This window comes from Ctenocephalides felis, unplaced genomic scaffold (genome assembly GCF_003426905.1).
Source record: "Ctenocephalides felis isolate EL2017-DRISC unplaced genomic scaffold, ASM342690v1 CF-g0.4_SCAFFOLD_03573, whole genome shotgun sequence".
NCBI lineage: Eukaryota > Metazoa > Arthropoda > Insecta > Siphonaptera > Pulicidae > Ctenocephalides > Ctenocephalides felis.
Genome location: NW_020539727.1, coordinates 14,932,894 through 14,954,345, shown reverse-complemented (window position 1 = coordinate 14,954,345; position 21,452 = coordinate 14,932,894).

The following is a 21,452-nucleotide window of genomic DNA, read 5'->3' as shown; positions in this document are numbered from 1 at the left end:
GTGATATAAAATATTTGGATATACATCTTGCATTATTTATATATAAATAATTTATTCAAACAGTATGTGACTTATTGTATTAAATAGACTAGTTTTATTATTTTAAATTAATATCACATACACCTCCATTTAACAAATGGAGGTCGTTATAGAATAAAGAAATGACTGTAAGATTAATTATTACAAGAAATAGTCTTTGTCATTTGACTTATCTGAATATGGAGATCGATTTAATCACCTGAGGTGCATTAATAAATAACTATTATGGTTATTTATATGCATTCTTTGTTTATAAATCACGACTGAGACGATATTAGTAATAATCCACATATAAAAATTGCTTCCTAAACTTTATTCATTGGTTTAAACATTAGTTGTATATGGCATCGTGCCTTAAGGCAAATTTAAAAAAAGATTTAACATTTTAGCCCTGCCTTGTCCAAAAACTAATCAGCACGTCTACTTCAATCAATAGGAATCGAATGTTTTTTTCAATCATTCAAATCGGTTGAACCGTGTTCTCGAAATCGTCGACGAAAATTTGTATCCGAACACGCACACACATACATCAATTTTTTCTAAGGTATGCCAAAATGTTCAGGAACCTTTGAAACGTAAAGATATACAAACATTTTCATTTTTCTGGGAGTTAACTAATAAGAGTGCCTTCAAAATTAGGAAAAAAATCACTAGTTATTTTCTACGAATATTATTTCTTAGTTTCAACAAACTAATATTTTTAGACCAAAAGCCATGAAAATGGGTGTAAATTTGCAAAGCAAATGTGAAAAGTGTTAATTTATATCTTTTTTAATACATTATTATATAATACAATGTTTGAAATTAAAAGCATGCTGTTTACAAATTAAAAAAACAAATATATAGAATTATTTGAAATGTTTCAATCATATGAATATTCTTTATGTATGTATGTATGTATATATATATATATATATATATATATATATATATATATATAAATATATATATATATCAAAAATATGTTTATATAAACAAAAAACAAAAGTCAATTAAAAACATTTATTTTAAACTTGCATGTTCTCTATAGTAAAATCGATTGTTACTTACAATTTAATTTAAAGTTTGCTAATGTGTATTAATAAATAATTTTGTGTAATATTTTTGATAAAAAACCATAGATTTTTTTTTATAAATATTAAAACAGTTATAAAAGTAAGTTTCTCTGGTGTGATTTAAAAACGTTTTTTTTTAACTTCAATGGTTTAGAATTTTTCTTAAATTGTAAATATGAATTCATAAATAATTTTTTAGTATTTCCAACTTTAATAAATATATTTCTTTTATACATTGTATCTATAAAAAAAGAATGATTCCATAAAAATCACCTAAAATTTAGCGTGGGTATATATCAAGATATTGACTTTGACCGCGAACAAGGCCAAAATCATTTTGACAACTTTTTTTATACTGAACTGTGATTCATAAAGCTTTATTTAGAAAATATAACAGTTATTTTATCAATTTGCAAATTTACACGTGTTAAAAAAATATTTTTTTAAATTTTTAACACGTGTCCATACAGATATTCCTTCATATAAAACATTTTTAAATATTATAGAATCCTTTTTACACGAGATATTTTTTAGTGTGAACTGTAACATCATTATTAAATTTTTAAATACAAGAATAATATTTTTAAATATACTCATGAAATAGTTATAAATTCTTATTTTTAAATTTAAAAAAATGTATTAAAATTCAGGACTCAAAGAACAAACTATATTTTATTTTGATACTAAATTTAAAAAAACCAATTATAAACATTGATTACTTAAACCTATATCTATGTGAGAAAAAATTTAAATTAAAATTTTTAAACAAATAATTGTTACATCCAAAATATTTCCATATTTTTATGAAAATTTAAACCAAATAATATTTGTTTTTTATATTCAATTTTTAATAATGCTATTTTAATTCAATTTATTTCTATATTTATAAAGTTTAAATAATCATTGCAAAGCGTAAATTAATAAACATTTTTTTTTAAATTATCTGAGAACTTGTCTTTGAATAAGTTTAAATAATTTGATGTAAATAATTATTGATATTAACGAATTAATACATAATTCTTATATGAACTTTAATGAACTTAAATTTTATTATTTGTAGAAATTGCATAATGAAAATTTATTAAAATAAGTTATATTATAATAATTTATACTGCATTATTAAATTCCATTAAAAATATATTAATATTTGATAAAACGTCCATAATTATTTAGATTAATTATATTTTTTAATAATTATAATAATTATATTATATTAACCAAATTTGTGAAAATACTAACATAACAATGTGTGAAATATAAACAATTTATTTAATAAGAACTTAGAACATAGACGAAATTATGATCTACATGTATTGATAATATACACAAAATTAAGGTATAAGCATGGAAAAAAAAATTTCTTAAAAGTAAAAAAAATAATTAACTCACCGGCACACAAAAATATTTTTAAAACGTACTCTTCCAAAAACTACAAATTTTAATAACCACAATAGTGTTTTTGTACCATATTTTTCCACACATAAAAAGTTCACAAACAAGAATTATTTTTTAACACATTCATATGGTTCATAACTATTGTTTATAATTATTTATAAATCATTTATTATCGTGTAATATTTATATTTAAACCTCTTTTCCTCCTCAAAGCCACAATAACACTCTGTCTGTGGCAGACGAGAAATCTTCAGCATTCCGGTTTAACTTTACTTTGTGGTAGGGACTACTCGTACTATTAATATTACAGTGGTATTAGTTGAATAAATATTTAAAATACTTGTAGTAGTCATATGAGAATATGTTTGTATGTTTTATATTACTATAATGTTAGTAGTAAATAGAAACATGAAGAGTAACCCATGACGTCATTGATGATTTAGTAGTAGGTATAGTGGAGTGTGATGGGTTTTTCTTGATGCCATCAAAATGGGATGTGAAAATTTTAAATTAAAACCAGGAAAATCCTGATTCAATTGTAAATGATACATGAATTTAAACAAATTTATATTCTACTAATTATATTACAAAAAGAGTGCGCGTAAGGTTCACACGCGATTGAAGTAAAACTTATTTGCTGCTGTACGAGATGGCATTTAAGTGAAAATGAATACATCGTATAACAATTTTGAATAATGTTTCTTAGTAATATATGGTAACACTCGTGATGCACACATTTATTAGTGTCAACCATTACAAAACATTTATATAATGATAAATTATAAATTATATATTTATAATAGCATTAAAAATATGCATAATCTTTAAAAACAATAATGTAATTAAAGTCATATTTCAAATAGGACATGATCGGTTTGTCATTGTAATTAGCATTTAGAAATGAATCTTTATTAGAGAAATGAAGTAATTGCTGATTAATAAATTCTATAATATTCCTTCACACAGTGGATTATTAGAACTTTATGTAATTAAAATTAACATGCATTCATTGACTGCTTGTATTTTTTTTACTTCTTCGCTGGCGATATAATCTCATTCTTTGAACAGCTGTGATATCTATCTTGCCTAATAAATATTTTTCGTTTTAATAACTTCAAAGATATATAGAAACTACGAATAATATAGAAATAATTTCTAATCAATAATCTTACGTTAAGTACACGGCACAAATGTTTAATTTATTTTATTATTTTTAAGGAACAAGGTAAAATATTCTTCTGATTCAGTATATTGAAATTATCATTATAATTTTGCTAATCAATGCCCCTTGATGATGACCTTAGACGCGTTCTACATTTTAAAATCAATATTATACGAATACTACTGACTTGTTGCATGTCAATTATTTATTATTGTACATAACTATATTGAACTGAACTAAATTTAATTTTAAAATATGCCAATAGTTATATACTTTGCGATATAAAAGTTTTGAAAAAAACGACTTTGAATTTGATTATTTATTTACTAACAATAAATAGCAAACTCGGGGCATTTTTTTGGTTTTTGTCAAATAACTCACAAACTTTATATGAAAGCACTCTTTTTGGTTAATTTTTTTGTTTTTTTTGTGGCATTAAAAATACATAGACCCCTAATATCAACTACTTCATCACCAACCTTTATTTTTCTATAGTCATTTTAATAATTTAATAATTTTTTTACCATAGAATATATCTAACATAATTTCAGTTCAGATTTTTCAGCTTAAAAAAGAGCTTAAATCTTTTTTCAAAATACGATTTATTTTTATTCGGGGTTGTCCAACCCTTAGACTTTTTTTTAAATTTTGAGGTAAATTTTCTTTGTTTTAATTTTTTCAATGCGGGATTGAAAAATACATAGAACTCTCTTTACTTCAAAATACTCAAATTTATTACTCTCAAAGGTCTGCACCTAAAATTTTTTCAAATATTAGGACTAATGTTCTTCATTCTAATTTTCTATGATTCGAAGTTGAAAATTACATCAAATTTTTTTTTTCAAATTTTATTCCTTCCAATTATTCACCACATTTGCAATCAGTACTAAACATTTTATACTAGAAATCTTTTGCATGACAAAGCAAAGATTACCGGGTCGTCTAGTGTATATATATATATATATATATATATATATATTCTATGTATATCCATCTGCTTATTTTCTATTAGCAGATGTGTAATTTTATTTCTTAAAATAGCTCAACCAACTATACAAGATAGTTAGTTAACAATCTCGAACGTATAATTTGCAATTAGTAAGTTAAACATCTGTACAACTTAACATTCTTAATTAGACACTCTAATTGTTTAATTGATTTTAATTGAGCTTTTAAAACCGGGAAAATACTTGTTTCTATTTTTGCAATTATAACTGGAAACTTGTAAAAGAATATATACTTTTAACTGCATTTGTATTCTAATTCTGATAATACATATTAAAATAACTGCAAGATTTATGCTTTGTGTATCTTTAAATATGAAGAAAAGTTGCAAAAATAATACGGGGTTTAATTTTATATTTAGAATTAAGTTTAAAAAATTACATATTTTGAGGAAACTTTTTACTCTTACGATGTAGTCAAATTTGAATAAATCAAAAAAATAGAACAAACCTAAATGTACAAATGAAGCAAAGAATATTCCAATTTGTTTTTTTTTGTCTGTTTTTTATGATAAACAGTAATTTTACTATATACTGGGATTTTTATTTGTAATTTAAATGTAATCTACTATGTGTTATCTAAAGAGAAAATGCGTGTAAACATGATACAGGATAATAAATGGTTATTCTATAGATAATTATGGGTTATCCTGTGTTTTACCAAAGAGCAAACCGCTTCCGTTTTTTGTTATTAGAAAACATAGAGAGATGATAAAATGCTTAATATTTTAATGCATTTGAAAAGGAACTATTGAAATAAAAATGATTTTGAAATTCATGCAATTATAAATTAAAATTAAAAAATAATATATGACGACTGTATAAATGAAAAACTAGTAATCAAAGATTTGTTTCGGGTCTAAGTAATCCATATTGAATCAATTCCCTATAAATAATTTGGGAATAAAGTTCTTAATTTTTTTTATTTAAATATCTGCTATTATGATAAGACAATAATTTGTATATGAATTCTATACATTTTTTTAAGTGCAGTACAGTATATTAAAAAAGGAGTATATTTTCCATTTATTAAGCTTTTTCTGTATTTCTATACAATTTTTTTAAAGTTTCTTTCAATTAAAAAATCATCAAATAAATTATTCAAATTTACATTTAAATAAAAATAAAATTAAAAATTTAATTAAGATTAAAATTTAAATTCAGTTAAAAATATCTCGGTAAAAAGTAATCATAAATAAGAGTAAAGATACTTTATTTCTAAAAAAATAAAGTTGATGAATAGAAATAAAAATACAATACATGTTTAATGATGAAAATAATTACAAAATTCATAGCTAATGAATATAAATATTGTTTTATTGTTTTTTTTTCATAAATAAATATTATTTGTAACACCTTAATCGCCACGATAAAAAAATTGAGACCTTATGTGTCGAGAAAATTTATCTAAGAATTTGTTTTTGCCAAAATTTTTAGAAAAACACTTTTTTTTTCTTCATACTTCATATGTGGCCGACATGACGATTAATATATATTTATCAACTATAAATATAAAATATCGAAATAAATGATTATTTGAATAAAACACTACATAATTATTTATTGGAAATGAATTTTATAATCTATTATAACGGATTTTGTAAATTTATAAATTATCTTCATAAATAATATTCCCTGTTATCAAATTTAAATAAAATTTTATATTTAGAATAAATTATAGGCTGTAAATGAACTTTCATTGAATATACCAATATATACTAGATAATCATGAAATGAAATGAAATCATGAAACCTACGAACAATAAGTTTCCTTAAAATATAATAATAAAAAAAATTCGAAGTATTATCTGTTAAAAATAATGGAAAACCAATATAAAAGAAATATACATTTTTAGATATGATTTATCTCATGATATTTTGATTCTAATTTTGATATTGAATATATATTTCTATGATATTAAATAATTTATTTAAAAAAAATATTTAGGTATTATTATATATGTATAAATAATAAATTTAAAAGAGTGTTATGTGCTATTTAAAGCGTAATTGCTTTTTATAGAACTGGAATATGTACTGACCTTTTATTCTGCTAAAAAATCATAAACCACAATTACAATTATATTGTAATAATATTTTAGTCAATAGTAAAATTTATTAATATATTTCACTTTGTTTCACAATCAGTAAAACTACTAATAAACAATTAACTATTATCACAGACTAATATTAACTATTACTAACTTCAGAAAGATTTATCAAAATCCGAATATTCGATTAGGAGGAGTATCTCCTATATTTTAATTTAGAAATTTTATTCCAAAAATCATGTTCTTAGTCACTCTATCAACATCAAAACAGTTCCCAAAACGGATCTTTATTTCCCAAACAGGTTTTTCACAATTTGGTTTTATCTCTAAATGTTGCAATTTGGTCTTTAAACAAATTTACAAATTTATTTATTTAAAATTAATCATTCAGTTTAATTGTTGATTAAATATATGTATTAAATTAATAGGCAAAGAGGCGACGACTCGTGGCTCGTCCGCCAGTCGTCAATACACTGAAAGAACGTGACTTATTACTCTGACTATGACTCAATAGAGAATTTTATATATTTACACTGCTAAAATGGGAAAATTAAATTGATAAAATACTATTTAAGTTGGGATTTTAAGACTCTATTTTGAACAAATTTATTTACTTTCAAACATTTCTCCTCATTTCTCTAACATATCACATTCATGATTTCCAAACAGTTCTTTTTTTATACAAAATTTATAGCAACTAGTGTGCTTTAAAGCAAATTGCAGAAACTTCTCATACATTTTGAAAAATAAAAATAATTAGTAATCGATAAAAATTGATCATTTACACAGGTTCATAAAATAAAAAAAGTTGTCTGTATTGGATATGCGGCTTATGCTTTCCAATTTAGTATTTACCATTGACACAAATCTAAAACTAAAATTGGGGTTCAAATGGCAAAAATTGTAAAAAAACCCTTTAAAATTTCCGATCTAGTAGTAAATCTTCCGCATAATGATCAAAATCCTATAATTTTCATCGTTTCCTGGCTTTTTTTCCATAAATGACTATTGAGTTACAATTAAGATTTTTTTGTATAATTAACTTCCCGTAGGAAAAGTTATAGTAATCGCAAAAAAATCGAAAATGTCAATTTTTATATATCTTTACGTTTCAAAACCTTCTAAACATTTTGGCAAACCTTAGAAAAAATGGATGTATGTGTGTGTGTGTGTGCGTGTATGTGTGTGTGTGTGCGGATACAAATTTTCGTCGACGATTTCGGGAACACGGATGAAGCGATTTGAAGAATTAAAAAGATATTCGATTCTTTGATTTTGGCGAAGGCAGGTCTAGCCGTTCCGAAGATACGGGGCAAAAAGTGCCAAAAACAGTAGCTCAGATTTTAAGAAAACGGAGCGTCCGATTTGAATAATTCAAAAAGCATTTTACTTGTATTAACAGTATGAAGAACTGATCAAAGTTTCACAATTCTTATGATTGATAAAAAAAAATGTTATGGTTATATATTTTTTTCAAGCAAATTATCTATTTATTTTAAGCATTTTTCACGTGATCGAAGAGAGTGAAAAATGTTTATATTTTCTAAGTCAATTTAGTATTTTATACTATATATAAAAAATAATGTATTATTTATTTATTTCAGACGGTGTCTCCGTTAAAGAAAATTAAACGTGCCGTGAAAAGTGGAACAAATTTTCCAACAGGTCAAAAAATCCTTTAAAAAAAGTGCATTCCTTTACCAAAAATCAAGAATAAAGTTTGGACACAAGGGCTGATTTTCTGCAAACTTGAAAAATGAAGGTAAATGATATAAAATTTAATTTATTTTGATAAATAATTAATAATATAATAATAATAATAAGTTTTCTGTTATTATAAAAATAACATGAATTTAGAAGCAATTAATATTCAATCATGATCATATATTCGAAAAAATCAAAATTTTAAAGAATTTACTGTTATATACATCAAATTGATATATTAAATTTGAAGATTAAAATTAATTTTACTAGTTTAGAAATAGCTTTAAATTTAGGATAGAAAATTAGGAAAGAATGGGTGCGGTTGTGCCAGAGTACGGTTATGATATTCATCATATAACAGCAAAACTATACTGATTTTGACATAGGGTCTAAAAGTTTTCATGAAGGCAGGTCTAGCGGTTTCGGAGATCTAATGAAAAAAGTAAAAAAAATGCCATTTGGCGGTCAAAAATGATCATTAGACATAAGCACATCAAATTATCAGATACTTTGAGATTTTAACAATAAGTATAAATTTTGTTTACATTCCTATGAGTTCCGTACAAATGTTTATCCGCTAGACGGCGACGCGGCGCTTACGCGCTACGATATTTCGTCTCTATGCAGTTAAAGCTGTATCATTGCTTTAAAACAAGTTCAGAATTTCCAAAATATTTCAAAATAATAAGGGACCTGCCTTTGCCAAAAACTAATCATCACGTCTTTCAATCAATAGGAATCGAATGTTTCTTGAATCATTCAAATCGGTTGATTCGTTTTCTGGAAATCGTCGACGAAAATTTGTATCCGCACATATGTACATCAATTTTTTCTTATTATAAGGTATGCCAAAATGTTCAGAAAACTTCGAAGATAAAGATATGCAAAAATTTTCATTTTGGATTTTTTGTGATTATTAAAACATACCCTACGGGAAATTAATTTGTGTTATTCAAAATCTACGAGCCATATTATTCAAAAAAAATCTTTAATAGAAAACCACCTATTTTGATACAAAAATAACCTGAAATTTTAAGAAAAAAAATGGTGGTAGTGTATATTATTATAATATCGATTATGTCACTTTTCAATGTTAATTGATATTAAACAAATTCGCGATATTTAATAATTTGTAAACAAATTTTTTCGAGTTATTTAAGTGATAGTGCCTAAAGCTTTTTTTGAGAAGGTGCTTTTTTATATACAAACACATATAAACTTTGTACTTTGTAAAAAGTAATTAAATTTAATAAAATTAATATGAATCAAATAGATGACTAAAGTAAATAAATCTGCGTGTTTTGTTATAAATATAAACTTTTTAAACTCATACTTACTGAACTAATTTCATAAACTACTTTATTAAAAAATGCTTTTGAAAATTTGGTATTATTAATTTTTTTTGGAAAATCTTTCATCCTAAATTTCTGGCAAAAAATTACTTCATTCTTTATATTTTATATTCATTCTTCATATTTTATATTTTTTATCAATGTTATTTTTTTTACAAATTTCCATTTAATTTTGACAGTGTACTACTAGAGTTCTCTATATAAATGTCGTAACATTCAGGCGCAGGCGCAAACTAGTATCAACTGCGTTTTGTATTCAGAAAAACACTTTTGCTTCTGTTCAGGAAACAAACATTGGCAAAACCATTACACCAGCAAATTTAGATCTGCTTCTTAGAATTGATTTCATTGTTAAAACGAATCGATTTTTATAAAATTACAAGGAAAACGCAAGTGCAACGACGCATATTTTCTGAGAAAAAAGGTTTTGTTAAAGATCTCTTGGGAAATTGTTGGCAGACGATTTTTTAGATTACCGGTATTTTATGTTAAGTAAATTGGTGGATATTAATACAGTACTAGTGGTGTATGGCATCGTGCCTTAAGGCAAATTGCTAGAACTTCCCGTACCGTAATGAAATATTCGAGAATTTTTAAACGTTTTCAAATATATTATTACAAATATTGTAACTTTCATTATTATTATTGCTATCTTGTTATATCTGAGTAAATCAAATGTAAATCATAAAACAATTTATCTCCAGAACATTAACGATCGTCATTTCATTTCGAATTCAATTTTAAAAAAAAAGTAGTTGCCTCTAATTTACACAAAATTGAAAAAGTGCTACCGTACAGTCACAGCATAAACGCATTCGCAAATAATTCTGTGCGACATTTTCACTTATACTGTGCTTAACTTGGCATTTTCCCATTTCTCAATAGTTTTCACAAAATTGGAAAAGTGCTCCATTGTACATAAACAGTCTAAACGCACTTGGGTAAACATTTGTACCAGAGTGGCGCTTAGACTGTGCTTAGCCTGGGTAATTTTTTGAATTTTTTAATCCAAAATTACAAAAATATGTTATGAAAAATAAAAAGAGATGTAATAACTATTTATCCTCAAAAGCATATTGTTTTGCCAATACAAGCAGAAAGTTTTTTAGATCATTCAAACCGGACGCTTAGTTCACTCAAAAACTGCAATTTTTTGCACATTTAGCCCTGTATCCCCGAAACGGCTAGACCTGCCTTGGCCAAAAAATAATCACCTCTTCTCCCAATCATTACAAATTGAATGTTTCTTAGATCATTCAAATCCGATGCTCCGTTCTCTCAAATTTTTGCTCCGTATCTCCGTAACGGCTGGACCTACCTTTGGCAAAAACTAATCTGCACGTCTCCCTGTCAATAGAAATCGAATGTTTTTTGAAACATTCAAATCCGTGCGCTTGAAAACGTGGACGAAAAATTATATCCACACATACATGTACACAAATACACAAACATACATATTTTCTATGCCAAAAGCCTATTCTACATTTGGTATGCCAAAGTGTTCAGAAACCTCTGAAACGTAAAGATATATAAAAATTTTATGATATTACAATTAGTCATTTCTTATATTTTATGCAATCATTTCTCTTATAATAAATTATATATTTTTACTCTAGACAAAAAATTAACTATTTAGACTTTCTACCACAACCATTTTTCCAATATTTAGTTTATTTAGAAGTTATAAGATTTTAATTTCTAAATCTCAAAAACATCACATTAAAACTTTTACAATTTCGTACTCTGAACATTGATTAGTTCACAATTATTATTAAAATACACACTCGATTTATTGTTAAATATAAAATCTAGACTCTACATTATTTACTGTTTTCTCTCGATAACAAGTTACTTCTGTACAAAACTATCATAGTGCCCATTTGGACTTAAGGAATCAAACTATGAGTTTGCTCTTGTAAATCAAACATAAACATCATTCAAAGGTGCCAGAAATTCTGCGTATCCTAACTAATGCGCCTTGGTATATTTCGAACTTTTGCCTACATAAGGATTTGAAAATCTCTACAGTCAACGAAATGATCAAAATTAGAAGTTCATCTTTCAACAATAAATTAATCCAGCATACAAATCCTACTATTCAAGCGATTCACAGACCGTTAAGAAGACTAAGCAAGAAATGGCCCTACGATCTACCAAACACCTAGCCCTATTGTCTGCACGCGCCCTGACTTAGTACGCGGCATACATCCTCATGTCATAGTTCATTTATGCCATTATTTTTGTTTTACTGTTTTTATTTTATTTTTATTTTTAACTTCTTTCATTTTATATTCAATTTATTGATTTTTTTATTTCTTTTGCATATATCAATACACACACACATACATCAATTCTAAAGTATGCCAAATGTATGTGTATAAAAATTTCTTTATCGATTTTTTGTTTGCGATTACTATAACTTACCCTATGGGAAGTTAAAAAATTTCAGCTATTCTAAATCCAGTTAAAGTTTATTACAATGATCCATTACAGTGTCTATTAATGTCAGTTACAACTTAAATTATTTAAACAAAAAAAAAACTAAAGAATCTCTGTCCATTATTATCTCAGAAGTCCGGTGCGGGACAGTACTTGCGCGATACGCCAGTATGTTCAGAAACTTTTGAAACGTAAAGATCTATAAAAAAAATTATTATCGATTTTTTTGCGATTACTATAACTTACCCTACGGAAAGTTAAAAAAAAATTCAACAGACTGAGGATGAATTTCTTAAAAATATATCTTAGTACCTAGAGAAAATATATTTTATTAAATATCACTCAAACACTCTCTATTACTGTTAGTTACAAATTAATTAAGTTATAATTAACTTACCGAAGGAGAAGTTTATGTTTTCATCAAAAAATCCGATTCGCTAATTTTATGTTTTCTCGACGTTTCAAGCCATTCTGAATCGAATGGGACCTAATTTGGAAAAAGTATGTGTGTGTGTATGTGTGTGTGTGTGTGTGTGTGTATGTGAACAGATTTTTTGCCGTAAATCGACGTTTTCTCAAAAATGACTGGACCGATTTTAAAAATTTAAAAGCCATTTGATGTATCTCGATGAGGACTATCGTCTCTGAGTTTTGTGCGGCGATCGGCCAGGCCGTTTTGTTGTAAATTGCAGAAAAGTGAAAAATTTTTCGCCCACGTTTTAGCCCGCAATTCTAAATCGATTCTGAAAATTCAAAAACCATTCGATAGATATTGATTGGAATCGTGCTGATTAGTTTTTGGTAAAGATCGGCCGAGCCGTTTTCTTGTAATAACGTTTTTAAAAAAAAAATTGACGATTTTATGATTTTTTTTTGACGGTAGATACCATAGTTTTCTAGGTCATACTAAAATATTACGGCCCTATGACAACTCGTTTAGCTTTAAAAATTCGTCAAAGTTTGCAAAAATTGGTATAGTTTTTTTGACATTTGTCAAAATTAGACTTTTGATCGACGTTTTCTCAAAAGCGCCTGAACCGATTTCAGAAATTTAAAAGCCATTTGATGTATTTCGGTGAGGACTATCGTTTGTCAGTTTTGTGCGACGATCTGCCAAGCCGTTTTCTTTGCAATTAAAAAAAAGTGTTAAACTTTTCGTCCATATTTAAGCTCATCCTACCGAACCGATTTTAAAAAATCAAAAACTGTTCGAAAGATACTAGTTGGGAATGGTACTGATTAATTTTAGGTGAAAATCTACCGAGCCGTTTTCTTGTAATGAACTGTTGAAAAAAAATTTAAGCCGATTTTCATGGAACTTTTTTTTGGCGATATACATCATGGTCTTATAGAACTTACTGTAATATTACGGCATTACGACAAGTAGTTTAATTTTAAAAATTCGTCAAACTTTACTAAAATTATTATCGTTTTTTAAAGTAGGATTGATGAAGTATATTATTTACACTTTTTTTTGATTAAGTCAATTATTTACACATATCGTAATTACACATATCGGAAGTTCATGTAACTTGCCTCAAGGCTAAATACCAAACCAACTAGTTATTATATACATTAAGTTTAATGTCGGTCAACTTAAATTATTTAAACAAAAAAAAAAATAAGAATCTCTGTCGTCTGTCCTTTATAAATTTAGAAGTCCGGAGCAGGGCAATACTTAGCAATTCCAACCATTCTAAATCCAGTCAAGGTTTATTACAATGATCCATTACAGTGTCTATTAATGCCGATTACAACTTAAATTATTTAAACAAAAAAAAGAAAAATAATCTCTGTCCATTATCTCAGAAGTCCAGAGCAGGGCAATACTTAGCAATTTCAAATACCGGAATTCTAGTTAAAGTTTATTACAATGATCCATTACAGTGTCTATTAATGTCGATTACAACTTAAATTATTTAAACAAAAAAAAAAGAATCTCTGTCCATTCTCTCAGAAGTCCGGAGCAGGGCAATACTTAGCAATTTCAAATACTCGAATTCTGGTTAAAGTTTATTACAATGATTCATTACAGTGTCTATTAATGTCGATTACAACTTAAATTATTTGAACAAAAAAAAATAAGAAACTCTGTCGTCTGTCCATTCTCTCAGAAGTCCGGAGCAGGGCAATACTTAGCAATTTCAAATACTGGAATTCTAGTTAAAGTTTATTACAGTATCTATTAATCCATTACAGTGTCTATTATTGTCAGTTACAACTTAAATTATTTAAACAAAAAAAAAAGAAAAAGAATCTCTGTCCATTATCTCAGAAGTCCGGTGCGGGGCAGTACTTGCGCGATCCGTTGACGTCGAACAGTTTGGTGTAACGGCGCCAGTAGCGCTCCTCGCCCGAGTGACTGCGAATTAGGTAAACGTCCGGGTGATTCTTGACGGTTCGGGCGGGCCAGGCTGAGAGTGGCCAGACTAAAACCACCTGGGGGAAAATAAAATATAGTTGGCTAATTGTTCAGGAATGTGCAAAATTGTTTTAATCATTAGTTTGATTGAATTATGCAAATGCGTATAAATGTACGTTTATTACAAGAACATCTATTCGCACTTGAAGAATGGCTCAAAGAATGGAAAATATGTATAAATCAAGACAAATCAAAACATATCACGCTTACAATGAGAACTCAAAACTGTGAGGCCGTATTTATAAATAACATCGAAATTCCTTCTACTACCATCATTAATTATTTAGGGCTACATCTAGAGACTCACATGGGGTCTCCATATCAAACAAAAGAGCAATCAAACGATGAAAATATTTAAACTAGCTGTAAGTGGAATTCTGTCTTAAGGCAATTAAGGCATCGTGCCTTAAGGCAAATTGCTGGAACTTACCGTACCAAAAATTATTATTGTTTTAAAAACAATTAACATTTTTGAAAAAATTTTACTTAAAAAAAATAAGATTTTTGAGAAACTGTAAATTGGACAAAAAATTACTTTTTTTTGAAAAAAAAAATTAAAAAAAAAATTTTTTTTTGAAAAAAAATTTTTTTTAAATTTTTTTTTTTTTTTTTTTTTTTGAAAAAAACTGTTTTCTTTATTTTGACATATGTTGGAAGATCTGAACTTTTTTTCAAAGTAATTGTACTGCTTTAACTGCAAAGAGACAAAATGTCAAAGCGCGTAAACGCCGCGTCGCCGTCTAACGAATAAACATTGGCACGGACCCCATAGGAATGTAAACAAAATTTATACTTATTGTTAAAATCTCTATAAAATATCTGATAATTTGATGTGCATATGTCTAATGATCATTTTTGACCGCCAAATGGCATTTTTTTTTACTTTTTTCGTTAGATCTCCGAAACCGCTAAACCTGCCCTCATGAAAATTTGATCAGTTGCTCACCTTGTTAATACAAGTAAAATGTTTTTTGAATTATTAAAATCGGACGCTCCGTTCTTTTAAAAACTGAGGTACCGTTTTTGGCACTTTTTGCGCCGTATCTTCGGAACGGCTACACCTGCCCCCGCGAAAAACTAATCAGCATGTCTCCTTGTCAATACGAATCGAATGTTTTTTGAATTATTTAAATCGGTTGATCGGTGTTCCCGAAATCGTCGACGAAAATTTGTATCCGCACACACATACACACACGCACACACACATACATACACACATACACACACACACTCACACACATACATCCATTTTTTCTAAGACATGCCAAAATATTCAGAAGGTTTTGAAACATAAAGATATATAAAAATTTTCATTTTCGATTTTTATGCTATTACTATAACTTACCCTGCGGGAAGTTAATAATTGACTAATCGGATCGAAATCGACTAATAATTATAATGAAATTTGAGATTTGGCCACTTTAAATTTGGTTAAAATTTGGACATTTTACGGTTGTTTACTATTTGAATGTTAATGAAATTTTCATAACTAAATCAATCTTTGTAGGCCTATAATATTTCAGAATCTTATTGAATGTTAAAAGTTTTACCAATCTAGGTAAAAATCAGAAGAATCAGAATTGTTTTCTAACAAATAATTAATTTCAACACGACTACTACACGAATAATATATTGAATATATTAGTACAAATTTATATATGGATAAGTGGGAAAAAACATAATTAATAATCAATTCTAGCTGAAAATTGCCATTTAAATCAATTTCTGATTTTTTTAAAAATAAGTTACAAGAAATAGTGAAAACGTAGACTGAGGTAAATGAAATTTGTCTAAAAACTTATCAAGCACTTTTATAGATTTATGTAATAATATAGCAAAATGTGGGGGCTAATTCTCAAATAAAATAAAAATGTTCTAGAAATGTTATGTTACGGATCTATCTTCGTATGAGTTCGTATTAACTAACTGTCAAAAAGTTATGTATTTGCTTGTGTCATCAGACGTTGATCATACAAAATTAAACCAACGTCAAATAACAATTTAATCGTAAGTGCAACTTTCTGATGTCTCTTTGGTAACACATAGGTGAAGTTAGGTTGTGTGTAAAACTTTTGATTGCACAACAAATATTTGGAGGTCGTTTATACCAAGTCATACGAAATTAGATCCATAATATAACACTATCCCAACATATATATTTTATCTAAAAATTATCCCCATATGTGCTGTCAAATCAACAAAATTGATAATATTGACAGCACCATTTTGGATTTTTAGTCCAAAAAACTTTTGATACCGGCACCATCAATTTTACCAAAATCTACTAGTCAGCAAATACTGAGCTTTTTGACAGTTTGGTAATACCAACTCATACAAACATAGACCTGTAACATAACACTATCCCAACATTTCTATTTTATCCAAAAATTATCCCCAGATGTGTGCCAGAATTTTCAAAAACTAGAACATCATACAAACTAACCAACTTCAAGAAGACTGAAGAAGAAGCTGCTCAAAGATAATATGGAGGATCCTTAGAAATATTTAAACTTTATGTGAACAGAATAGTAGAATCACTTATTGAAGTGATTCTCTAAATATGAATGTAATATTTATCAAATAAACTTATATGTGTGTTTGAAACTGTGTGTGTAAGCCAAATAGCTCATAGGATTGTCATGTATTCTGATTGCTATTGAAAATAAAATTAAAAAAAAATAAATAAAAAAATATGTGCTGTCAAATCAACAAAATTTATAAAATTGTCAGCACCATTTTGGATTTTTAACCAAAAAACCTTCTAATACCCCACCACCAATTCCACCAAAATCAATCCCCCATATATCTATCATTTTACCTACTAGACATCCGACCAGACACCACAGAGCCGGTTGTTTCTTAAAAATCGTCCCCTGCCTGCTCCTCGAGATCTGCTGAAGGAGCATCCTGAACTCTTTCGATTTGGCCTTGTAGAATTCCCGTTGGAACTTTAACGCACTCGCGGAGACGTTTTCGAGGAATTTGGTTATTTGTCGAATCATTTATAAATGATGCACGCCGAAAGTGGCTGGCTTTTGTTTTTGCAAAAAATTAAACAAAAAAATCGAACGGGCCGATGGAGCGATGTCAGATGATAGGGTCAAGTCTAGTGGGGGATTGATGACAAATGTGAAAAATTAAATTTTCGGAAATAATTGTAAAATTGAATTATTGTAAGTAAACTAGAAGAGTAATTAGTGGTGTATGGTATAGTGCTTTAAGGCAAATTGCTGAAACTTCCCGTACCGTAACGAAATGTTTGAGGGATCTCAAATGTTTTCAAATAGATTATTATTAATATTGTAACATTGTCTAAATACTTATAAGAATTATATAAACTGAATTGCAAAGTTGAAATTATTTGTTAAACTGGCAGCTGATGAAGTGGGTGGTGTCAAAAAATTGGCACATCAGTCTTGACATGATTTCAGTCTTCCAGCCATTGCAAATGCAAAAAATAAAATGATTATTAATCTACAATGATGTCGCAATCGCGCGAACTAGCGATGGGTAAAACAATTTTTTTTTTACAAATTGGCGACTGTTTGAATAAAAAAGTGTTTTTTTTACTGTTTTTTTGAGTTTCAAATAGTAAAACATTAAATACATTTTAAAAATAGTAAAAATTGGAATTTGGGGATTATCCTAGTTCGGACTCTCTGAATATTTCGAATGAATCGCTCGATTACAACCCGAGAAATCGTGTCAACAGTACTGAAAAATCTGTTCTGAGAAAAACGCGTTTAAAGTTTTGCGTGAAGCCAAACCAGTATGGTGACCGAGTCGGTAAAATGCCTATATCTCCGAAAATAATTCAAATTTTCAAAAAAATTCTCGTTACCATATTCTTAGATAGACTTACTTAGACTTTGAAAATATGAAATTAAAAAAAAATCGATTTTTTTAAATTTCTACACTAGAATACCCCCTTAAAGTATATTAGAACTTGAGTCAGTATTCAAAATAAAATCTGAATTATTTTCGATATACAAACAAATTTTTCTTCAAAAAGAAAAACATGTTGCATACCTCAGAAAAAATACATGAGCGTGTATGTATGTATGGATACAATTTTTCGTGGTGCTCGGATTAACCGATTTGAATCATTAAAAAACCATTCGATTCCTATTGATATGGAGATGTGCTGAGTTTCCGATTTGAATTATCCAAAAAACATTCAATTTGTAATGATAGGGAGAAGAGGTGATTAGTTTTTGGCATAAGCAGGTCCAGGCGTTTCGGAGATACAAAGCTAAATGTACAAAAAATTGCAGTTTTTGAGAGAACTAAGCATCTAAATTTTCTCAAAAACGTTTGAACTAAATAAAAAAATATTAGCTCTTTAGTTATTTAGTTTTTTTTCTTTTCTGAGCAGTTAAAAAACAAAAATTCAAAAATCATTTAAAATTTTGAACTAATTTTAAAACATACATGAACTCAAATCGTGTTTGTTTGTTATAATTATTTATATTAATTATAATCAGAGATAATGTAGTATTTTTTAATATTTAATAACATTGTTTGCAATATTTATTTTCACTATTTTTCAAAAATAGTTTCAATGTTATTTATTTCAAAATGTAGATAAGTTCCACTCATTTTATAAATTTTATACATATTTTTATATTTGTGTATGTTTTTCAATTTTCTTCATAATATTTATGAAATTTATATTTTTGTAATATTTGCATTTCATATTATATACATATTTTAGTTAATAATTTTTAACGTTTTTAAATTCTTTGGTATTCTCGAATTTTTAATTTGTAAAAAATAGTACTTTTCTTTTGTATTCTCTAATTCTATTTTCATCTTTATTTTCTCACATATTTTTTCAAAATTTATTAGTGTAATATTTGTATTTATTAATATTTCTTAATAACAATATATTTTTAATTTTTGAGTTTTCCAATGATCATGATTTTGAATGCTTTTAATTTTTCAACCTTTTGATTTTCTTTATATTTTCCTTCAACTATTCAATCATATTATAATCTATTAATAATAATAAATAAATATAATTAATATTTATTTATTTTACACTCCGTCAGTATAATGATATCATAATAAGGCTCAAGTAAATTATTATAATCATCTTAAATTTTAAATAATATTAAATAAATTATTTAAAAAAAAAGTAAATAACTAAACTTCAAACCGAATTAAACTTTTTAGTTTTGTATTAGGAGTATATACTCCTAATAAAATTTTAATTTTTTTGATATTAGGATATTGTCAAATTACACACACCACACACACACACATATATATATATATATATATATATATAATTTATAATCTAAATAGTAATTAACCTCAACCCGTGTAAAATTTAATTAAGAAGTACGCATAAAATTAAACACATCTGTGCAAATATATAAATATCTACTATTACACTAATAAAAATAATTTCGAATTCAAGATAACAACAAATATAATATCATATGTATGTTATCTAAACTACTACAGAAATGTTTAACAATGCTCCGATATCAATAAATTCGATATGTGATAAGAAAACATCAATCATTTTTCATAAACCGCGGTTATGCAATTTTATCACGAGGAATATAAATAGTATCATAAATATGTATATATATATATATATATATATAAATATAAATATATATATTAAATAATCATCGATTATTTTACAGTACGAAAATTGATAAAAAATTAATAAAAGTGCCAAAAATCAAACATTTCATAGTTTTGGACTCGGATTTCCCAGAACTTTATCCATGTTAGTTTCGGGGATAGTATGAATATCAATTTATAGTCGAAAATTTATATGATAAGTGATTAAAACATTATAGATCACAATAAAAAAGCGACATATTGAATTTAACATGAATCATAAACAAAATTCTGACAGTTCAACAAAAATGAATTTTTAACAACTTCAATAAGACACAAATAAATTAATTATTCCAAGTTATGTTATAGGCAATATTGGCAATCAAATTATAGATATAAATTATATCATATTATATTAAATTTCGACCAAAAAGGAAATATTTTGGCATTTAAAAATTTAGTGCATATTGGATATATGAAATTGACATTCAATATTTTTAAATTAAATGCAAAAGTAAAAAATCTGATATTTATATAAAATATTATATATTCAGATAATGGTATTGCGTTGATTCAGACTAAAATCTAATTTATTTATTGATTAAAAAAATATTTCACTATTTGGCATAAATAAAAATAAAATAAACAAAACACGATGATGCGTTGGAATCGAAGTGTAAAGAAATTTGTGTAATAAAAATATAACATTATTATTAATATATCATGTATTATTATAAGAACTTCTGAAAAGCGGCAAATTATTTTTTATGGCAAAACAGCGTTTGCCGGGTCAGCTAGTATATATATTTTTATATTCCATACTCTTTGCTCTATAAGTAATACCTACACCAGATTATTATATTACAAATTCAAATGAGCAATACCTCATCTCCATAATAATTATTCAAGGGATTTTTTTATTCCACGATTGTAAAATTTTTCCCCTTTTCCCATTATAATTTTTTTCCCCGTTGTTGTTTTTTTTTCAGCTTATTTAAACGATTGCATGACCGAGAAGTGTTTTATTGTGTGACGCATAGAAAAATAAAGTTGATTCTACACTCGGATAAGGTTTTCCCCTCTGACTAAAACAGTAGAGTCATTGAATATACGAAATGTGGAATCATTTTTCGTTTTTGAGGAAATGTAGTTAATTTTATCTGGTTTCACCCTGTCTAACTGAAAAGGGGTGGTTTTATATGAAATTTGGAGTTATTTGACAAAAACCAAAAAAATGTCCCAAATTTTCTAT